General features: G+C 39.6%; 1 protein-coding gene across 4 annotated transcripts in view; it reads right to left on the reverse strand.

The window, feature by feature from the left end:
* Positions 1–4,929: 4,929 nt before the first annotated feature.
* The window catches only part of ERC2 (ELKS/RAB6-interacting/CAST family member 2), a 400,862-nt gene continuing 384,450 nt past the window's right edge, over positions 4,930–21,341 (reverse strand). For all 4 annotated transcript variants that reach the window (XR_013775763.1, XR_013775764.1, XR_013775765.1 and 1 more), the window contains one exon: positions 4,930–7,933. The gene's annotated coding sequence lies outside the window, so the exon portion shown is untranslated. The remainder of the gene's footprint in view (positions 7,934–21,341) is intronic.

The following is a 21,341-nucleotide window of genomic DNA, read 5'->3' on the forward strand; positions in this document are numbered from 1 at the left end:
AAGTCTGAAGGATGTGCTTAATTTCAGTCAGCCTTACCTTAGGTGCCTCCTGCCTCATGACAAGCTGCCTCTGCACCCCAGAGAAGATGGCAAAGCACTGAAGAATCACAGGGCTCCTTCATGAAGAAGTTTTCAGAGACTGCTCATGGAACTTCTCTGTGAGGGAATTTAGAGCTAAAAAAACGTGCAAAGCAGTGCAGGAAGTAGAAAAAGCAGTGGAGAAGAGCAGCAATGCATAAACATTTTAACCCAGATCTTTTCTGTGACCTAGGCAGAGAACAGATGTGGACAAGGATGGCTGTGAAAATGACCATGAGCATTCACATTAACCCAAGTGCATTTATAATTGATTTCAGGCTTTAAATCCTGTAAAAATTTGCTCACATGAGTACTTGTATTCTTGTATAAGCTGTCTGACCAATTATAGCCCCAAATACCAAGCACTGATATCCCTCAGCCACTGGAGAAGGACTGAGAGTAATTCCTTCTGATTTCAGTAGCGTGGGAACAAGGTGCTTCTCCTGCTTCCTGATTTTAAACTTGTAACCTGTTTCACAGGCACTACTGAATATAATAACATTTATAGTCAGCTTAGTAAATTGTTCTTTGTATTTTAACAGAGTAACTATATCCAGTCTGCTGTGCTTCACAGAGAAGGAAGATTGTAAGACATTTCAGTTAATTTAGCTACAAATTGCATTAACTGATGGTAACCTTGAAGAAAAATTAAGAATATCTGTAAAACAATCAGGTCTGAGGAGAAGACTTCCTCTGAAATATTAATTTTCTTTTAACCAAGAAAAAAATTCTTATCACATGAGCTGGACAGGTCTTTTCCTGTAGTTTTCAGACTCTGATGTTTTATTGACCCAACTCCTTGCTTTAGACTTGAGCTCATGTTCTCTGAGGAAGTACAAGTGGTAATTATGCAAGTCTTTCCTTCCCTGTCATGGGCAACATTCACAAGGGAGATTTACAACCTTCAGCTTTCAGATACGGAGACTGGTTGTTTAACTTCAGAGAAAACATCTCTGACATGGTGAATGGCATCAGAATTGGAACAAATCCTCTAGAAACTGGCTACATGGACAGTTAATAATTATGGTGGGGGGTTTGCCTCTTCTTTCTCCTGTAGTAACCAGAGCTGAAACATTTAATTTGCTTTAGAAAACAGATGCCTAAAAAACCGCATTTTACTCATCTAGGCAACAGCAGACTAACCTTTAGCAATAGCAAAGTAACCAATGGACTGAATGATATTTATTAAATTGTAACAAATTCAGTGAGACAAGTGATCATAATGTAAAGACACCACAATGAAAGATTGTGTTAAGAGTTGGTAGGAGTTGAGTGCTGGCCTAAATAAATCAGGACAACTACAGACAAAATATACTGTGAATGAATTTCAGTAATGATATCTAAGATCTATTTTCTTATCACAAAGCATTCAAAAAGTCAGGCAGCCTGTTCATCTGACTTACATTTAGCTGGAATTTTGATAGATACAAGAAACAGTTTGGGCCCATGCTCCTGTAAATGTACACATTTGCTTCAGAAAGAAGAAAGTGGGCTACAATCAGAAATTTACTTTTAATCAATGGTCTTTCATTTCACTTCAGTAAAGTTTGGGTTAGCCCCTTAATGCACACGCTTATCATGACTGACAATAGTCCTGCCTTCACACATTTGGTTGATCTAAGCCTGGAGAAGGTGCAGAGGGCAGGAGAGCTGTGCAAGGAATATGCCTGGCCTGTAATGGCTGCATTTTTGTGACCCTTTGTGCATTGTAATAAGGATCTTTTTATTAAAACAAAACAAAACTGCAAGAGCTTGGGGGCAGATCTGTGTTCTCTTTTGGCCTTTGTTAACCTCTAACCAAAATCTGGCCATTTAAAAAAAAAATACACTTCAGCTGTTTTTCTTTATTTTTGGAAGTTTAAAATGAAATATAAAGCCCATAATAAAATGCATATGAGGGCACAAATCAATAGACATGAGAACTCTGTTAAGAACTATGCAACCATCGAGGTCTTCATTAACAAGGGTGTTCTACTTGTGAAATTCAGAAAATGCTCTTTTTCACTTGTATGCATGTTGTTGTTTGTGTCATTATTTATTTCTATGGTAACCAAAACAGTAAAGGCAGCAATATTAGACAAAATAATCAAGAAGAAAAAAACTACTCATTGCAAAAGGAGACAACTGAGAGCCAAAACAGAGGTGTTTAGATGATGGTGTAATTTGCTATAATAACTGTTTAACCACATATTTGGCAAGCCCTGGATAACTCACTTATGAGTAATGCATTTGTCCAAATTACATTCAAATAAAAAGTAGTTACCATGCTCCATTATCATGTGTTCTGCACAGATATTTCCTCCCTATCGATTTTCCCACGGCAAGAAGGCTTCTCCCTGAGCCAGGTTAGCTGGGGATTGGTGCTGATTCCTCCTGTGCAGCCTCTGCAGAGCTGGTGAGGTGCTCTGGAGCCACATATCATCAGTGCATTGCTATCAGACTTCCTTGAGCAGCCTCCCCCTCGCCTCTTCCCTTCCATCTGGAGGGAGCTTGGCTGCTCTGCTCCAGCCCCAGCTCCCCGAGTGCACGGCAGCCACAGCTGCCAGAACATCTGCTGTCTCCTGGCCTTGCTGGGGTGAGCACCAAAAGCACAGCCTTCTGAAAGTTGGACACTCGCCTCCATTTGAGGCTGGATGAGTTCAAAGTTCTTCTCTTTGTCCTGAGACCTGCAGCTTCATGGGAACAGACAACTGTCTGTAACACAAATTCAAGTGCATGTTTCAAAGGGATACAATGCATTGTCTTTAGGATGCACTGGCATTGTGCCTGCTTTTCCCTGCATCTGTGGAGATTTGGGGTTAGAGCAGTCTCATTCTGAAGAAAGAGTAATTTTCAAGGGCAAAGAGTGGAAGGAATGAAAACCCAAACAAAATCTGCAACTGCATCATCAAGGGTGGGCACCAGTGCCTCCAGCCTCATACAAAAGCTGAAACAATGTGCCCTGGGCTGCTTGTGATGAAGGCAGAGGTTGCCTCTTTTTTGAAAAGATGCATTTGAAGAAGAGATATCTTATTTGGAAAGTTATGAGCATGAAATAACATCACTGTAATCTCACAGGAGGAAAATCTGCACAGCAGCCCCTCATCAGCTGTACTTTTCATCTGTGGGTCAAATCATGCCCTGGCTACGTGCAGAGCTCCCACTGACTTCATAATGGGAAATGTATTACTTATGTAGAGCTGACTTGGCTTTATTTAGAATGATTTAATACTTTGGTTATTAAAAGTTTTGTGGTTTGGAGAAGGAATATCAACAGGTGACACACGCCCTTCTTCACCACTGTCTTCTGTACATTCTGACAGGTTTCTGCATGGGACAGAACCCAGTGTGTGCTGGTTAGTGAGGGTCTTCCAGGAACAAATGCTGGACCCTGAGCACAGTGTGAACAACCTGGGATGCAGGAGGAGTTCAGCTTTATCCAACTCGTGCTGGCATGGAGCTGTTTGGGACTCTCAAAATGTGTCTCTGATGTGTTGGCTTGAAATGCAAGCTGACACAGCTTCATCCCCTGAGCATCCCCACTGCTTACACTTCTGCCTGCTCAAACCTTGAACTACTCTGGCTCTGGAGTGAACAAACAGCCTCTCTGAGGAGGAAACCTCAAGCTCAGAAGAGCTTGATCCTTAATCAGGCTCTCTCAGAGCTGGAGGAGCTCTTGACTGCATGAACTCAAACTTCAACATTAGTGGAGATGTTCCTGCACCCAGAGTTGCCCTCTGAGGAGCTCCCCACCTCTGCAGCAGCCACAGACACAAACATGCTAGTCCTGCCCTTCCCCTGGGGCCCTCACAGCTGCTTTTCACAGAGGAAATATCCTTGCTGAAAACCATCTTACAGAAATAGGCTTTAAGGGCCTCTGACAGTGTCCCCAAACTCACTGTGGTGCCTCCAGCTCCTCAGTAAGACACGCTGGCACAGACTGTCCCTGTCACCAGGGGGGAAGCAGGAGCTGCCTTTAAAGCAGGAAGGGATCAACACTGAAAACAGAAGCAAAAATGTGTCTCCAGTGGGATGGGCAGCCCCCTGACACAGACACCAACAGAACACAAAACAAGCTGCTCCAAATAATTGTGCAGGTCTGGAAAGAAGATAGAAGCTACTGCTATTTAATTTGTACCATTGCAGCTCAAAGCTAAGCAGGCATAAGTAGAATACACAATAAATGTATATTTAGCTGTAGTTAAAAGTGAAACTCAATATCTATGTTAGTACATAGTACTCTCTTATGAAGAAAACAAATTTATAGGTAAAGAAACAGAGCTTAAAACTAAGAGACTGTATGGTTTTAAACAAGCTAAGTATGCATTTTACTTACCTTTTATTCTCCTGCTGCGTGTGCCCTGAGCTGGTCCAGGGAGTTCTATGAGGTAAGAAATTCCTGGTCAACAAAAGTTCCTTTTCTAAAAAAAGTGAACATAATGGAAACGGGGAACCACTTACCAGGCAGCTGAAAAAGGAGCTGACTGTGCAGAGAATTTCACACCTTATGGCTTTTGGTCAGCAAAGTACATAAACAAAATGTAATTTTCTATGCAATTACACAGGGTCACACAAGAATATTATGTTTTAGAAACCCACTCAAAAGCATATTGCTCTCTAAGAGCCCAATCCAGAAAATGGTTCCTCACTTTAGAAAAGTTGCTCGTAAGTATTTCTGGGAGTGGGGCCTATGAGACATTTTCTTTTTTATGCTTTTTTAAACAGTTTATGTGATAGTAACAACAGGAAGATAAATTACTTTGAATGGTAGCAATTAGAGAAATAAGGAGTGTGATAGATTTACCATGTGGAAAACATCTCTCACACATTTTTCTACAGTCATTAAACCTGCTTTTAATGACACAACACTGATTTCAGAAAGAAAAAGTTTATTTGATGAAAATAAACAAGCTGATCAACACTAAATACTTCCCATACACATGATAACAATGTTATGAACTCTAAATACCTTGGTACTTTACACTTCTACAAGACATTAAATTACAGTGACTGTCTAATACATGCCCACTGGTAATTTCTAGGAATTCCTTAGTTTCATATCAATGTCCTTAACCATATATCAATATCACAATCCAGAACATGCCACTCACTTGAAAAAATTATTACAAGAAGCACTACCAAATGAGGATCTAGGGTAAATAGGGGATACTGACCCATTGCTGCAGAACATCACACTCAAACATCACCCTACGCACACAAAAGAAACATTGCGGATATAATTTGTGTCAACACATCTGAGGTCTTTTCATAAACACTGTTTAAAAAGTAAATTGAAACCCACTTTCAAATGAAAGTCAATGTGCAGGTACGTGCATACTGGATACACAAAGTTCATTAAATACAAAATTCATACTGTACATTTAAATGAAAGAAAGACTGTGCAGTACAAGACTGATCTCACATTAAAATAATAACCATTATCTTAAATGTTAAGCAAAAGTTGGTTTTCTTCATTACACTCAGAGGGGAGGGAAAAAAAAAATCTACCAAACATTGCTCAAATAAAATACTTCCCAACATCACAGTGTTTATTGTAAACCCCGAGATTCTATTTTAGGATATGAAAAGATTTTCTCCAAACATCATAGAATATCACATGAAATGAAAAGAAGGAGGGGAAAAAAAACAACAAAGCAAAGCAAGAAAGAAAAACTCAATGTTAGACAAAGTTTTCCTCTTTAGGGGCTAACTTTTAGGCCCTGATAAAAGTTTAGATCAATACTCATACCAACATGAGCGGAGCAAAAATGCCCCTAAAATAATATCTGTGACAAAATTGGCACATACATATAAATATCTAACTATACAGCTTTGTATCTGTGACCCTATTTCCCCCTAGTTTATATCCTACTTCAAGTATTCAGTTGCAGAGTTAAGGTAAAGACCTGATTGTAAGAGACACAGACAATTGTCCCCTACTGCGACAACAAATTTGTCATGAGAAACCAGTTTTGTTGTCTGAGTTTCCAAGTGCAACATTTGTCATATGTGCTAAATATACTCCCAAAAGCTTTGCTGTTTCAAAAAACAAAGATCTAAAATGCCATTGATAGTTAAAGGACAAACTTTTTAAACATGAATGAAATTGAGATTATCTACGCTATGCTAATTCTATACATTTTATTCTATTTACTGAAGAGAGTAACATCCAGCAGGACTCCTGCTCAAATAAATTGCTCTTTGATTGCACCAAGAATCATGGTACAAATAAATAAAATATCATCTCTAGACAATTATTTTAAAGGGATTACTATGTATGGCTCATGTAGGATGTTTAGGGTTAACCGCACCACAGGTTCAAAAAAAATTCTAAATTCAGTGCAAGACTTTAGGAGTATCCATTAAATTTCTTTTTTTTTTCTTTTTCTTTTTCTTTTTTTTTTTTTTTTTTAACAGCAGCAAAGAAAAACTACTAAGGATTAAGGCCACCCATGCTTAAATTTATTGTTTGTCCTTTAAAAATGCAGATATTCTATTTCCACTGCCATCAGCATGGAAGCATTTCTTCCATGGACAAAAAGATGCCTCAACAAAACAGCCAAACATTTGCACATGTTTGCCAGACTGACTGGAAATGTTTGTGGAGTCAGAAGGAACCTCTCCTTGAGAAGTGGTAGAGATCTGACTGTCAGTTAAGAGTCTCTCACTGAATGTAATGACTTCACATTTTTACTTCTCCTTGCATGTGCTTTAAATTTATTTTACTAGACACATTTTGTTGACACAAACAGCCTTCAAGTGCTGTTTGTTCATTGGTATTTTCTTTAACATCTAAGATTCATTGGGGTCCATGTTGGAGACTGTTTTTCAATGTAGAGAACAATAACAAACAGTTCCACATTTACAGGAGACCTAGTGCATATACAGCAATCTTTTTTTTTGTTTTGTTTTGTTTTTGTTTGTTTCTTTAAGAGTCCCAGCTTTTATTGTTGAAAACATGTATGCATTTGGATGGTAAAAGGTTGATACATCCTTGTGTACATGTCCATATATACACACATACATATTTATTTACACCTCAAGCTTTTACCATCCAGGAATAGATACATCTTGTATATAATCATATATTTATGTTCAAATTAGATGTCCTATGCATTGTCAGAGACACACACCATATTTTCATAAAACTAAGCTTTGTCATCAGTTATTAGTACCAAAAATTGATTTCATTTCCAACCTGGCCCAGAGCTTAATACCGGTTATAGTATCAATATTTGGTTTTGGTTTGTTTTTAATTTATATTATTTTATCAGTAGATAAAAGAAAACAGAGGAGGGTAAAGGCTTGTTTTTATTTTTTGGAAAAGCCTGTATCTAACTGGGGGTAAAGTTAATGCCAACACCCTTATATAGCATTTTACTAATACCTCTTTGATAATCTAGTGCAATAGAAGTGATACTTTAGAATAGACTAGGTAAAATCAGCAAATGCAGATACCACACCTAAGGGCATCTGAATTACCTATTAAAATCAATATTAATTTACCAAAATTAGCTAAATAACCTGTTTAACTAAATTTCATGAAACAACTATATTCTGAACAGATGGTTTCTTTATAAAAACAGAGTAACTCGCAAGACCCATTAAAGACAGAAATGAAGCTCTTACAATTTCTGCTTGAGTCTCCTTCATTATTTTCCAAAGTATCTAATTTCACAATAGACTACAAGAAATAATGGAGAAAATGCTAATTAATGCAGCATTTCATTAGATATCAACCTTAGCATTCATTTTCTGCATCTGTGATCTTCTCCAGCATATCATGGTCATGTTTGGAGATCCAGTGCAATAGATTATCATTGTTACCTTCCAGTGCTACAGTTTTTTCTTCCTTTTTCACTAGTTCCTCTGACAACTGCAACAAGGGAAAAAATATTCCAATTAACAACATGACTGAAGCATCCAGAACATCTTAGTTCTCATCTAATTGAGATTCTCATACATATGAGTGGAGACAATGCTTTTCCAGGGGCTGAGGATCAAGTAAGGCATTTAAATTCAATTTGAACCCACTTACATTCATAGGGTGGCAATTAGTTTTATTGCTGATTTGTATGACACTATTCCCCCTAAATGGGAAATGTTTTAAATTCCTAAGATGTCAAATTCTGTTGCACTTGTGATTCTGTAAACAGTGGGTTTTCTGATCTTGTCTATAAGCACAGTAACTTTGAAAGGGAAATGCTATTAATGAATTAAATATTTTTCTGTGGGAACCAAGGGAATCATTCGTTTATTTCCACTCAGTTCTGTGGCAGGTGGGAATGTGTAATACCTCTACCAGCCCTCCAAAACTGAAGCACCCTTTTCCTGTCATATTTTAAGCACTTTAAGTTGACTTTAATTTGCAGAACAGTGGAGAAAGGTTTTATGGATACAAGAAGCTCAGATTTGCAGAAGTCAGAGCACACAGCAATGTGTTAGGAGGTTTTCAGCCACACTCCCACTAATCACAGGTGCTGTGCCTGGCTGGGCTGGCACTGCTGAAACCCAGGGACTGCAAGAGGGAGATGATGCCAGCACAGCTCAGCCACTGGGAACATCTTCCTGCCTTCCACCAACTTTGGATGAGACTCTGATTACAGAGTGAGCCTCAATGATTTTCATTGTTACTTTAGCTGTGCTGCAAGCAAACAGCACAGTATTCCTGAGCAGAGAGCAGTGAATTGCTCTTATTCACGTTATCTGTTTATCAGATGAGTGGGAGGAATTAAATTATTCCTTTAGAGGGCAGTTGTTCATTTATCCACTGACTTTGTTTCTAGAAAATTTGAAATGCATTATGTATGGGATTCTCCATTACTGCCCTTCCATTTATGTAACCTCAAAAGTTTCCAAAATATTCCATTTTATGAAAAAGAATTTTCCATACAATGCTTGGGGTTTTGTATACAGTTAAAAAGTTGTTGTTTTCAAATAGAAATACTTGACTAAAATTCCCTTTTGTAATTTCAGAATCTAGTATTTATTAGATAAATTATTCTGTGAGTAAAATGAAATACCATTTACAGAATATACTATCATATTATTTTAAATCCCTATTTTCAAGTTCACATCTTGCTGGAAAGCACACATAGTAGTTTATATCATACAAACAGAGATGAACAGTTCTACTTTTGCAGTGAGAGGTTGGTGCAATTCTTCTGGTTAAAACACTTAGGGACTAATCCAAAGCCCACTGAAATGTGGAAAGGTTCCCACCGATTTTAACAAGTTTTGGATCTGGCCCTTGAACAGTCTAAAAATGACTTCTGCAGAGCTGGAAAGCCAGGGAGTTCCTAAAGTAGATCATGTTACTAGTTCTGGCACATAAAATCGTTGCAAACTTTTTATGAAAACTGTAAGGCAGAGCATGCATTACGTTTGGTGAACTGTGCATAGCTCCCATTCTTTTGTGTGCTGAGAATTTCTTAATCATCATTCAAAGAGATACTCGGGCAGAGGAAGCACACCTATAAATTAATGAGGAGAGCACATTCCAGAAACTGCAGCACAATAAAGCTTAGGTATTTCAAACTGAAATGTAATCACAGCCAATCTTCAATGTAGTTGCTATTTTACAAGCTGAAGTTTCTCTGCAATTAACACTTTTATGCTCAGAAGAAATAAGAACCCAGAATAAAGTGTCCAATCTCAGGAACAGCAACAAAGTACAAAATGCACTCCCTCTCCAGCCTGCTCCTCAGATTTTCATTGGGGCTTTACTACAGAATGAAAGCCCCCAAATAAACCTCACCCATTTAATCAACCCACCCATTCATCAGGAAACCATATATGTATTGGAAGTGTAACAAAAACTTGTTCACCACAGGTAGGAAATGCAAAGTATTTCTCAAGTAAGTCAAATAAATATATAAAAGGATATTGCTGTCAAATACCGAGGTTGAGTAAATTAAATTTATATTTGGTTCTTCAATGCTGTACTTGGTAAAAGTCACTGAACCTCTAAAACAGAAATAAAGTTTGGTAACATGCATTGAGCCTGAATTCAGCAGTGCTCCAGCTGAAATTAATGTCATATGAGCCTGGCACCTCTGTCAGTCTGTTAGATACCAGTCAATGAAAACAGCAGAAGGATGTGAAGGTATAAAAGTGTAGTAGTCCACAAATATTTGTTCAGATTGTTTTTCCTTTGGATAAAGACACCTGCCTGATTAGTACTTTTTACCTCCAATCCTTTCCTCTCAGCAGTGATTTGCAGAAACAAGCTGGAGAGGGTGGGTAAACACAAAGGGGTTAAAGGGGAAACTGTTTAATAACAGTAGTAAAATGCAGGCTATTTTTGACATCTGGGTTAATGTCCATTATGCTCCATATGCTTTCCAAATGTTTGCAACAAGCACCCAGATACAAAAACAGATACCCATTCACATAGGCTTAAATTGCCCTCTCCTAACCTGTTACACATGGTACCTACATAAAAGGCCAACAACTGATATGGTAATTAGTGAGTAAGAAAGGGAGGGAATAGACACTTTATTGCAGGGAACTGGTATCTGACCAAATGTTAGGAGAGAAGGATATCATTAATGAAAACCTGTGAGGGCTATTTCTGCTCCCTAATCTACACCAAGGCCTCTGTACTATAACGTGACATCCTTGAAAAAGCTGTCAGGATGAATTCCTCAGTTTCCTTCTCCAGACTCATTCATCATTACTGCAATGAGAGTACCAGCAAATGACGGGAAATTATTTCATTTTCTGCTACCAAGTAACTGGAGTGCAATAAGGCTCTAACTCATAAAGTCTTTCTCAAAGTGATGTCCTGAGATTTGCCTGTGCCTCTTGCAACAACATAATGCAAATTGTAGGAAGGAGAAAAAAAAGCATTCTCAATTTTCTTCTTTGTGCAAGACCATTAAAAGAATGACTCTATTAACTAAGACAAAGCCCTGACACTGTAAATTCTGCCCCTGCCACTAGCCCATTGTGGGACTGAGGAAAAAGTCATATCATTTTTCTGTGCCTAACTTGCTCTTTGCTACAGCAGGCATAATATCAGGCTCCTCACAGGAATTTGCAAGGCTTAATGTTTGTAATGTGCCTTAAGAGTCTTGGATGAGTGCTAAGTATTATTTTTTTTCAGTTCCTGCATTTGATTAAAACTGAAATAACACAGTAAAAATTAAATTAATATATTAAGTTACAAGTAAAGAGCAAGCATGTGGTTTGTGGAGCTACTTGTAACACTTTTAATATGAACATGTATTACAGAGTAGGTGATTCCCAAGGTCTGTACTGACATGTACCATGTGGGCATAACTTAACGACTGAAAAACCCCCCAGAAGTTTGATTCAGCCAAAAATCTGTTCGTGGCTCCTGTGTGAGCTCAGAGCTGGGGCCAGAGGGAGCACTGTGGGCTGCTTTCCCCTGCCCCTGAAGTGCAGTTGCAAACACAATCACAGCCCAGATATTTACAACTCAGCACAAGCATCCAAATGGGCAGGACAGATCTGCTGGATGCTCGTCCCTGTACAGGTCCCTGAGCACAGGATGTGACAATGGCACACATGTGCTGTTTGAGCCTCCCTGCCATTACAGCCCCAACAATAAATACTGGTTGTGCTGCTTCCTCCTGCCCTAACTCTTGAGGAAAGAAAGAAAGAAAACCCACCTCTCACTTTCTAAAGAATACAGTAACCTGTTAAAGCCTGTTCTATCGACATGGAAATCTCTCGTGAGGAGGGCCGAGAAGAAAAATAATTAAGGCATAAATTTGTATCCAACCTACATAGAAAATTTTCAATGCTGAGATGCCAAAGACACCTAAGACACTTGTTGAGCAGAGTGAAAAGGTAAAATCTAGTTTAAATTTATAGCATTCCTTCAGTGTCCCTCTAGGAGTTTGGCTTTTTGCCAGTGTTCCTTGTTAAAAATTTGTTAAACGTGTTTGGCATTAATGCAAACACAAAGTGCTCATTTGTTACAAATTCTATTGGAATGCATTCATTTAAGGCAATGAAGTAGTTACCAGAAAAGAAAAAATGTTCATTAAGTACATTTTAAAAATACAATGATGTATGCGGTGCATAACTATGGCGCCCCAGTGGCTATATAAATATCTGACAGAATAACCACAAGTTGTGTTTGGTTTGAAACTGGAATCTCTTAAACATAACTGATAGAACAAAAACTGGTTTTGTTTGTTGTCAAAACTGATGTTAGTCTTTCTTGTTTAGATCTAGTTATAATAACCAAAGTTTTGCTATATAATTATTTTTTTTTTTACATCTCAAATCAATAAAGACCACGGGTTAAAGTAATGCTCAAGGAAGTTTCTTGATTCAAAAGGTAAGTGCAGCACTGCACATTATCTGGAGAACACTGGACACAGAAAGTAAACACCCTGCTTGGAGGAGAACAAATTTTAGTCATTCTTAAGAACTCCACTTCAGGAAATGTTACCTGGGAGATCTGCAACTGTCTGACAACATTCAGGTTCACCTCAGCAAAGGTGTCCTGCTCTACTCCTTTCAGAAAAGAAAGAGCTCAGACCTAGTTTACAACATCCCAATAACAAATTTTTCTTTTATAATAATGTGAAATATGCCTGGTAATGATAACTCTTGATATTGAATAAGCAATTCTGAGGTCTGTTTCTTACATGTTAGAAAATATCTTCTTATCTGCATTGTAAAACTAAAACCATTTCCACTTTTTTTATATGATTTATAGCTACTTACAAAAATGTTTAAAAATTATAAATACATAAGTAAAACATGTTCAAAAGAAAGATCAAGAAATCGTGTGATTTAATTAAATATTGAAAGGTTCACAAAAACCCACCAGCATAAAAAGTTATTTATAAAGACAGAATAACTTAGCTCCAATTCTGGCAAAGAAATTATTTATCCCATTTGTTGCTATTTATGTTTTAAATTCATTACACAGTAAACTTCAGAAGGATCTGCAGCTGGTGGTAGAATCACTGCACGAATGTGATGAACTTTCCATATTGCTATAATGCCAGAATTGTTAATCTTAGTTAGGGATAAAAGCAGATACCATTGGGATGAATAAAATCAGATGGATTCAAGCCCTCTAGACAGTAAGAGTCCTTGAAACTACTGTACAATTATATCATAAAATTAGATGAAGTTTATGAACCTTGAGACTATTTGGACAAGGATGCCTTCTCTGCTGGGAATGTTTATAAATCAAAATTAGACAAGTCCTATATGAGTTAAAAGACAGCTATTTGCTTAGAATCCTTTTCTTTTCATAAAACAAGTCCAGTCCGAATCAAGGCACTTCAGAAATATGAGAAAACTCACTACATATCCTTCACTCTGCCACCTGGACACTGAATTAAAAAGAGGGTTATAGGGAGCGGTAAGGATGGCTTCAGAGCAGGACTTTCCAACGGGCTGGGCAGGAGTGAAGATGATGAAGATGATGGGAGAGTTTCCACCAGAGTCGCACAGGGAGGCGGCCGGGATTCAGCACGGGCTCTTTGTCAAGACGTTTATGACTTCCTAAAGATAGAGCACACTGACACCATTGTTACTTCTCGTGGTTGTTGTTATTTAAATCGAATTGAAGTGACAAGAAAAGAAGCCTTGCGTTTAAAGTGCCACAAACGGCGACTCTCCCAACGTGATCCGGGAAGCCGTGGATAGCCGGGATCACTTGACGAAATTGGAAGGTGCCTTTTCCATCCTGGCTGATGTGGAGTGCCATTTATTCTCGTGCGCGGGATTAATTAGGGGCCCTTTTTTTGGTTTTTTTTTGAAGATCAAGGTTTGGCGCTCGGTGCTGCCTAATAACACAGCGTGCCTGCCCGCCACCTGGCCCGGCGCGGCTCGCCCGGCTCCGGCGGCGGCACCGCCTCGGGCCACGGCAAGTGCGGGCAGGAAACGCGGCACGGCCGCGCTTAACCCGCGCTCTGCCGGCCCCGAGCCGGCCCCCGACCGAGCGGCGACCCTGCGGCCGCCACTCCCTGCGGCAGATGCGTGCGAGCGCGGAGCTCTGCGGCGGAGCGGGCACGGAGCGCCCCAGCCCCGCGCCCCGCACGGAGCGCCCGCAGCGAGCCCGCGCAGCGCCGGCGGAGGCACCGCGCACAGCGGACAGAGCGCGCACAGAGTACAGCGCACAGAGCGCGCACAGAGTACAGCGCACACAGAGTACAGCGCACAGAGCGCGCACAGAGTACAGCGCACAGAGCGCGCACAGAGCGCGCACACAGCACCGCGCACAGACCGCGCACAGAGTACAGCGCACAGAGCGCGCACAGAGTACAGCGCACAGAGCGCGCACAGAGCGCGCACACAGCACCGCGCACATAGAGTAGAGCGCACAGAGCGCGCACAGCACAGCGCACACAGTGCGCAAAGAGCGCACACAGAGCGCGCACACAGAACACAGCGCACAGAGCACAGCGCACAGAGCACCGCGCACAACACAGCGCTCAGAGCGCACACACAGCACCGCGCACACATCGCGCACACAGTGCGCACAGAGCACACACAGCACAGCGCACAGAACGCGCACACAGAGCACCGCGCACACAGCGCACAGCACAGCGCACAGAGAGCGCGCACAACACCGCGCACAGAGCGCGCACACAGCGCACAGAGCGCGCACAGGGCAAAACGCATCCAGCGCACACAGAGCGCCCGCTGCCTGGGAAAAGAAGTGGTTAAATAAACGCTGTGTCAAGCCCCCAATCTAATAAGTCATCTTATTAGGAAGTTGTGATGCCCTGTTTGCCCTCGCCTGTGGCTTGTCTGCTCCACTGAAAGGTCTCCTGCTGGGACCTTTGTGGCATTATACGAGGTAGAGAGGGAGGCTGCAATATATGAGCCTTGGTTTGGAGCAGCCAAAACAGCAGGAGAACTAAGCTGCAAAGAATTAAACATGTAACAACTTTGTAAAAGCACAGACAGTGATTGAGGTTGGCCCTTTTGCTGTTGACACATTCTGGCCCCTGTAGGTTGTGGTCACTAAGCCCATTAGAGCTGCAGTGTGGCAACATCTAGTTCAGCAAGTTCAATGTGTTTCTGGTTTATTTCTAAATACTGGATGCAAGCTGGCAGCGATAGGAGAGTGGAATATGGCACCAGAAGTATGTCATAAACACAGTCGTCATTGTCAGCGATGTGAAATTAATTTTCAAACTATTTATTTTTGGCAGATGGAGGATGGGTGTATTTTTGCACTTTGTTAACTGAAATTTAATTGCAACTTGCTGCATGTTTTGTTTAATTAAGAAAAAAAAAAAAAAGACAGGAAACCTCAAGATGCTGTTTTCTCTTAAAAGAGAAACTTTCACTGGAAAGAGAAATCTTTGTTGTTAGAATTTCACTGCAAAATGAAACCAGGATAAAACAAAGCCAGTAAAATCTCCACTGGGTTAGGTTTCACTTATGAGCATCCACTTATTTAAATATCAACTCCCCACTGTACTTTTTTTCCCAATTTCTTTAAGATAAAATATATGTTTAATTCAGATTTTAAAAACTGGGTTGTGAAAGGGACAAGAAAGATTAATTAAATTAGTGAAAGGAGGTATTACAGACATAATGAGGGGCAGATTTAAGTTCTAAACCCTAACATGCAGAAGAACACACCTTCCCATCTCCTTGAGGACCACACTTTTTCAGGGAACAGTGCAAGGTTTCTATTGCACACTGATGAGGATGCTCATGGTCCCTCAGCTCTGAGGGCTCTGTTTGCCTCTCAAAACTGTGTCGTGGTCCCAGGTTTTATGAGTCCCTGCAGACTGATCTCTGCCAAGAGCTGCCAAGCTGTAGATATGGAGCAAAGGACGAGCTGGCTGAACACTGGTGCATCTGAAACATTTGTGTCTCCCTCCCTCGAGCCTGTTAGGTGCTGCCTCTGCCTCCTCCCCGGCGGAGCCAAAGCTTATGTAAGAGGTGAAATGTGCAGAGGGGGATGAAAACAGGTCACGGCTGAAGGAGGGGAGGGTTTGGCAATCTTTTGTTCTTTGTGTCTGCAGCACAGGCATTGCCCTGGTGCTGTCCCCTGTTTTTTCAGGGGTTTTTGCTCAGGCAGCACAGCTGAGGGCTCCCTGAGCTCCAGCCTGCTGATCCACAGAAATGACTGGCCACTCCTTTTGCAGGGATGAAAATTATGTCAGGGGCAAAGCACATTCTTTCTTTGGCCACCAGTGATGAAGGAGCATTTATTTTCTGTTCTTAAAAGTTTGCCTGAGCCAAGCAAGGTCAGAGCTGTGGCTTTTCTCTGGATAGGGGAAATTTCTAGAATTTGTAGAAGGTGGGGGTTTTTTTCTGCCATCTTTTGCAATTTGCTGATAATTTGTGACTAGAAGGAAATTCTTAAAATCTTGCACATATTTGTCTGGTTGCAGGGTGTACTATTTGGGTTTTACCTCATGCATCCTACCAGAGTCAGTCAATATTTAATAGCTAAAATTGGCTGGCTGTTGTGCTTGGACAACTCTAGTTACTGTGGCTGCTACCACACTGTTGTTAGAAGCATATTGGTTACTAGAGGTTGTACCAGAGTAAATACTAATAAATTTGGTGGTTGTGGGGAGGAAGTTTAATCCAACAGCATCCCAGCCAGTGAGGAGGCACACAAGGGCTGTACTCCTTCTCTTGGTTCACCCAAAGGCTGGATGGAGTGGGGCAGGAGTGCAGCTTCGACGTGCTTTATGTGTGTGCCTATTTCTGCCTTTAGGAAAAGGCTGGATCCTTGGCCAGGGCAGAAAAGTCATTAGAAATTATGGACATAAGCATGGTGTCCTTCAGGCACGACTCCACTAGATTATTGACAGTTTACTGGGGTTATTTTCTCCTTAACCAAGCAATAAATAATAATAAAAACAAATTAATAAAGATGCATCTCATGGCTTGTCCCTGCTTTCCCAATTCAGATTTCTCACCTTCTAAAACTGAGAATAAACTAAAGAGCTTCAGAGTATTGGCCTGTGGATCTGAATATTTGTACCAGCAGCTGTATGTCCCACCTATACTTCATAATTTAGATAAACCATTAAGATTCCATTTCCTTAGTTTAATTCTGCTAGTTAGTAACCCAGTCCTCACTGAAGTTATCCTATCAGGTGCATGGAAATGCTGATTGTGCTTTGAAAGGCATTGTGAGATATGCTTATTGTACTAATAATAACAATATAAAATAAATCAATATATCAAAGTATAGTCAGAGTTCTATCATACACAAAAAGCCTGTTTTCCCCTCCAAATTATCCTAAATATAGTTTTTTTTTATTTTACACAGCTCATGATATGAAATTGCTTATAAAAAAGGTGTCTGATGTTACAGTTGCATCTTCTAATGTTAAGAAGAAAGAAATACAACTAAGGCAAGTGTTAGTGGGTTTGGTCTGTTTGAAGACCAATGCTGGATCCATTTAAAGCCCTTCAGACTGCTAAAGCATTACAATGACTGTGTGTGGCACTGGGAACAGGACCATACATGCTCAACAGCTACTTATTTTTTAAATACCCGTCCAAGTAACACGCAGCATTTTGAAATCTAACTTGTGTGGTCTAATTATGCAATAATTTTTATAATTTAGGCCCCAATATTATGAGCTTCTCCACAATTATGGCTCTGCCCACGCATTTCTCAGTGCATGATAGGGAAGACTTAGGGGCCGGCTCTGTTAAACATATATGCATATGTGTTAATTTTTAATTTTTTTCTCTATGTGAGACTTAAAATATTAAGAGAAAGCTTAAGAGTCTATCCTGAATGGGACCTTGGAGGCTTTCATTTAACTAAAGGCACACATACATAATTCCATGCAGACTGAGGACCCACTTTTATCAGCATTCCAATGATAATGAGTATTACATAAAGAGAAATGATAAAATAGCAGTAAGCAAAATTTTGCTCCCTTCCAATCTTCAAACACCACCTTTATAATCAGTGTACACTCAAAAACATGTATGTATGTGAGAGTTGGAGAGATTAGAGGCTTAGGCTGCAAGATTTCCAGAGATACTCAGACCATCCATGCAAGTGTCAAATGACAGGTAAACATGTACAACTGAAAACATGAACTTCATTATGAAATCACATAACACTACAACAGTGATATTTTCTACTTGATACTATTATCAAGCAATCAAACTGTTTAGCAAAACAAGGAAATTAATGAGCAAGAATAATCACCACAAGTCATTGCTAAGTACCATCTATACTGAGTAGTGCTTTTGTTCTAGTGAACACCTATTTCTCTATGCCCATTTTCTTTCTCCTCTCAATCTCCCATTTCACCTGTGCACAGATCTTGTCTGACTTCTCTCTCTATTTTTCTACTTGCTTAAACTTTATTTCTCCCCATTTTTTTTTCAATTCCCTTCTCTGCAGCAGAGCTCCTTCCCCTCTGTCAGGCTGGAAATGGTGTGACCATCACCCTCTGCTTTCCCTGCATCTTGAAACTATAGAAAAAGATAAAACATGAGAAGAGAAGTTCAAAAAAAGCAGTTTTGAGGACAGTAATTTGCTAATTAGAAACAGCAAAGCAAAACCCAGAAGATACTCTTGATGTGCATGCACAAATGTGTCAACACCACTGAGGAAAAGGTAAAGCCCAGAGTGGAACTTAATTAAAGGAAACAACTTGGAAAATAAGAATAATGATGGCAGTACAAACATTTTTCATCCCTCCAATAATTTTAGGAAGAGCAGCAACTAAGCAGGTACTTATAAAAAAATCTTTCCCACTGAAACAACTAGAAGAAAGACAAGATAGTTTTAGATCTACCTTCCAGAAATTTTGTTTTTACCAACTCTCTAATTCAAGAAGATAAAACCATATTTGACAACATATCCTAATTTCTCATATTAAATACTCTAAATGCAAACAAAATTATCTAGCCTATTTAATTCTAATTTTCTGAATTTTTCTTTTCTCACACTTGTATATATTTCCTCATTTTCGATAGGAATTTAAATATATAATATATAGGTCACCACTTCTAGGTACACCTCTACATTAATATTTTTACAGTCTGGAAATGAGGCACAGTCACTTTTGCTGTATAAAGAACATTAGATTTGAACAAAAAGATGTGGGGAATTCAGCAAAAAAAAAAAAAATGGAGCTGGATTATTATTTCATATCTCAATGCAGCATGTTGTATTAGGAAAATGTGAGGATTAAGTCAAAGAATGCAGTTTCACTGCATTTTTTATGAGGAAATCTTGTTTTTACAAACATTTCCAGAGATCAAACCAAGGTAACTTTTTATTAATTTAAGCTACTTGTTCTTTTGAACAAGCTATTTTTTTTTTAAATATACCCCAACCGTAATTTATCTTTTATCATCAAAAGTTATTGTTTAAACCAGGAATAGCTTTTTAGCAGAGCTCAATGATTAATCATGCAAAAATAAAAAACAAACAAACAAAACCAAAAAACAAAGAGTAATTTCTCATGCAAGTCACAAGTTCACAAACAGGGGGTGTGAAAAAGGAGGAAGAGGATCACCTGTGTCCTTTGCAGATTTTATTTTTCCAATAAAATACTTGGGGATCTTTTTTTTCATTAAATCTTATTTTTACTTCCCCAAGGCATGCACCTTCCATCATCAGGCATTACCACACTAATGATCAGAAAATATTTTGTAGGTTCATTGTAGAAAATACAGCTGTTGCAACAATAACGTCTAATTTATCTGTCTTCCAAATTTTCAAGTGTGGGTCAGGAACAATTCCCACCTTCCCCATCCCTCTGCAGAGGGAAAGGGGGAATGAACCCCCAGGCTCCCTGCAATGCACGTGGCCCTGAGAGCTCAGGGCTTCTGCTAAACCCAGAACATGGAATTTAATGATCCTCTGGAGGCCAACACCATCACAAATCACAGCACAGCTCCAGCTTCATTTCTCCTCCAGGCCTCTGCAGTTGGCATGGCAAGCCTGGCCAACAGTTCCAAATATCCAAATCAGCATTGCTTTGTTCTGTCCAGAACCAATGCCAGCCCATTTCACTGAGTCCATATTGCAGGGAAATCTACCACTCAATTCATCTTCACCCCCTACAGATTATTAATGATTTTAGAGATTTTTCATATTTCTATTTCTTTCCCAAACTGAATATTTATATTGCAATAGCTTCTCTTTACATAGGAAACATTTTAAATCTAGTTTTTTTTTGTTTTTAGCTTTTGTTGTGCTCTCTGTTCTTTCTCAGTGGCTTATCAGAAATGGGTAGAACAGCAAAGATGGGGGCAAGCCTTGGACAGGTACAGGGATTACAAATGGCTGTGTATTTAAAAAACTTTTTCTTTCCCAACCATTTATTGTTTCCCTTTTTTATTGTTGCTGCAAATAAAGGTAAGTTTTAGAGAACAGTGCACAGGAATTCCAGTATCTCCATCCTGAAGAATAATAGCTAACATTATATGCTGATAATTACTATGCAGTCTTAGAGTTTGGGATTGCTTTTCTCCTATATGCTTCATTTTGCACTTATCTAAAGGTAATTACATCTGCCCAGCCCCTCAAGTCACTGCAGCCTAGATTTTGCATTTTCAGAATTCCTTCAGTCCTGCAGAACAACAGAATACAAACCATTCCATGGGAAATTCCCATTAAATATACCTGGTTTCTCAAAAGAAGGAGCTGAAACCTGCAGGGCAGCAGGGATGGAGGGAAGGCAACAGACACAGCTCCATTCTGTGCATAATTCAACAAAGTGCCAAGCCATGCTTGTGGAATCCTCTGCTGTGCTGGGCTGCTGGCTGACACAGTGTCAGCATTTTTCAGCATTACACCACTGTCAGCCTGTACTGGGACCCTTTAAAACAGCTGAAATAAAAGAGCTCTTTCTGCATATTTAGGCCATCCTGTTCAGAGCACTTCCTGTTGGCCCCAGTAAATCTCTGCTAAATTTCAATCGACTCTCGTGGTGTTCCAGCTGTTAGATAAACTTCCAAGGATATTTTTGTGACAGGTACAAACCTAGACAGGAAATCTCAAGAAGAAATCCTAAATTAATTATATGTCAACATTCAAGCCACAAGAAGGAGCAATTGTCATAAATTTTTGGAAGTTAGAATCCAATTTTGGTTGTAAGTGCAAAAAAGTTCAGTGACTCATTTGTGATTCAGTGCCAATAAAATAATATATTTCATATTCTTCAGCAGTTCACTTCGGCTGAACACAGAAGGGAAGCTAAGAACAGTGAGCTGTATATTTAAATCACATAAAAACCCAGATGCAAACTAATAATAAATGGTAGAGTTACAATTTATAATTTGCAATTGCCTAATCTTATCCCACCTTTTTGAAAACAGATACAACATAT

Source organism: Erithacus rubecula, assembly GCF_903797595.1.
Source record: "Erithacus rubecula genome assembly, chromosome: 13".
NCBI lineage: Eukaryota > Metazoa > Chordata > Aves > Passeriformes > Muscicapidae > Erithacus > Erithacus rubecula.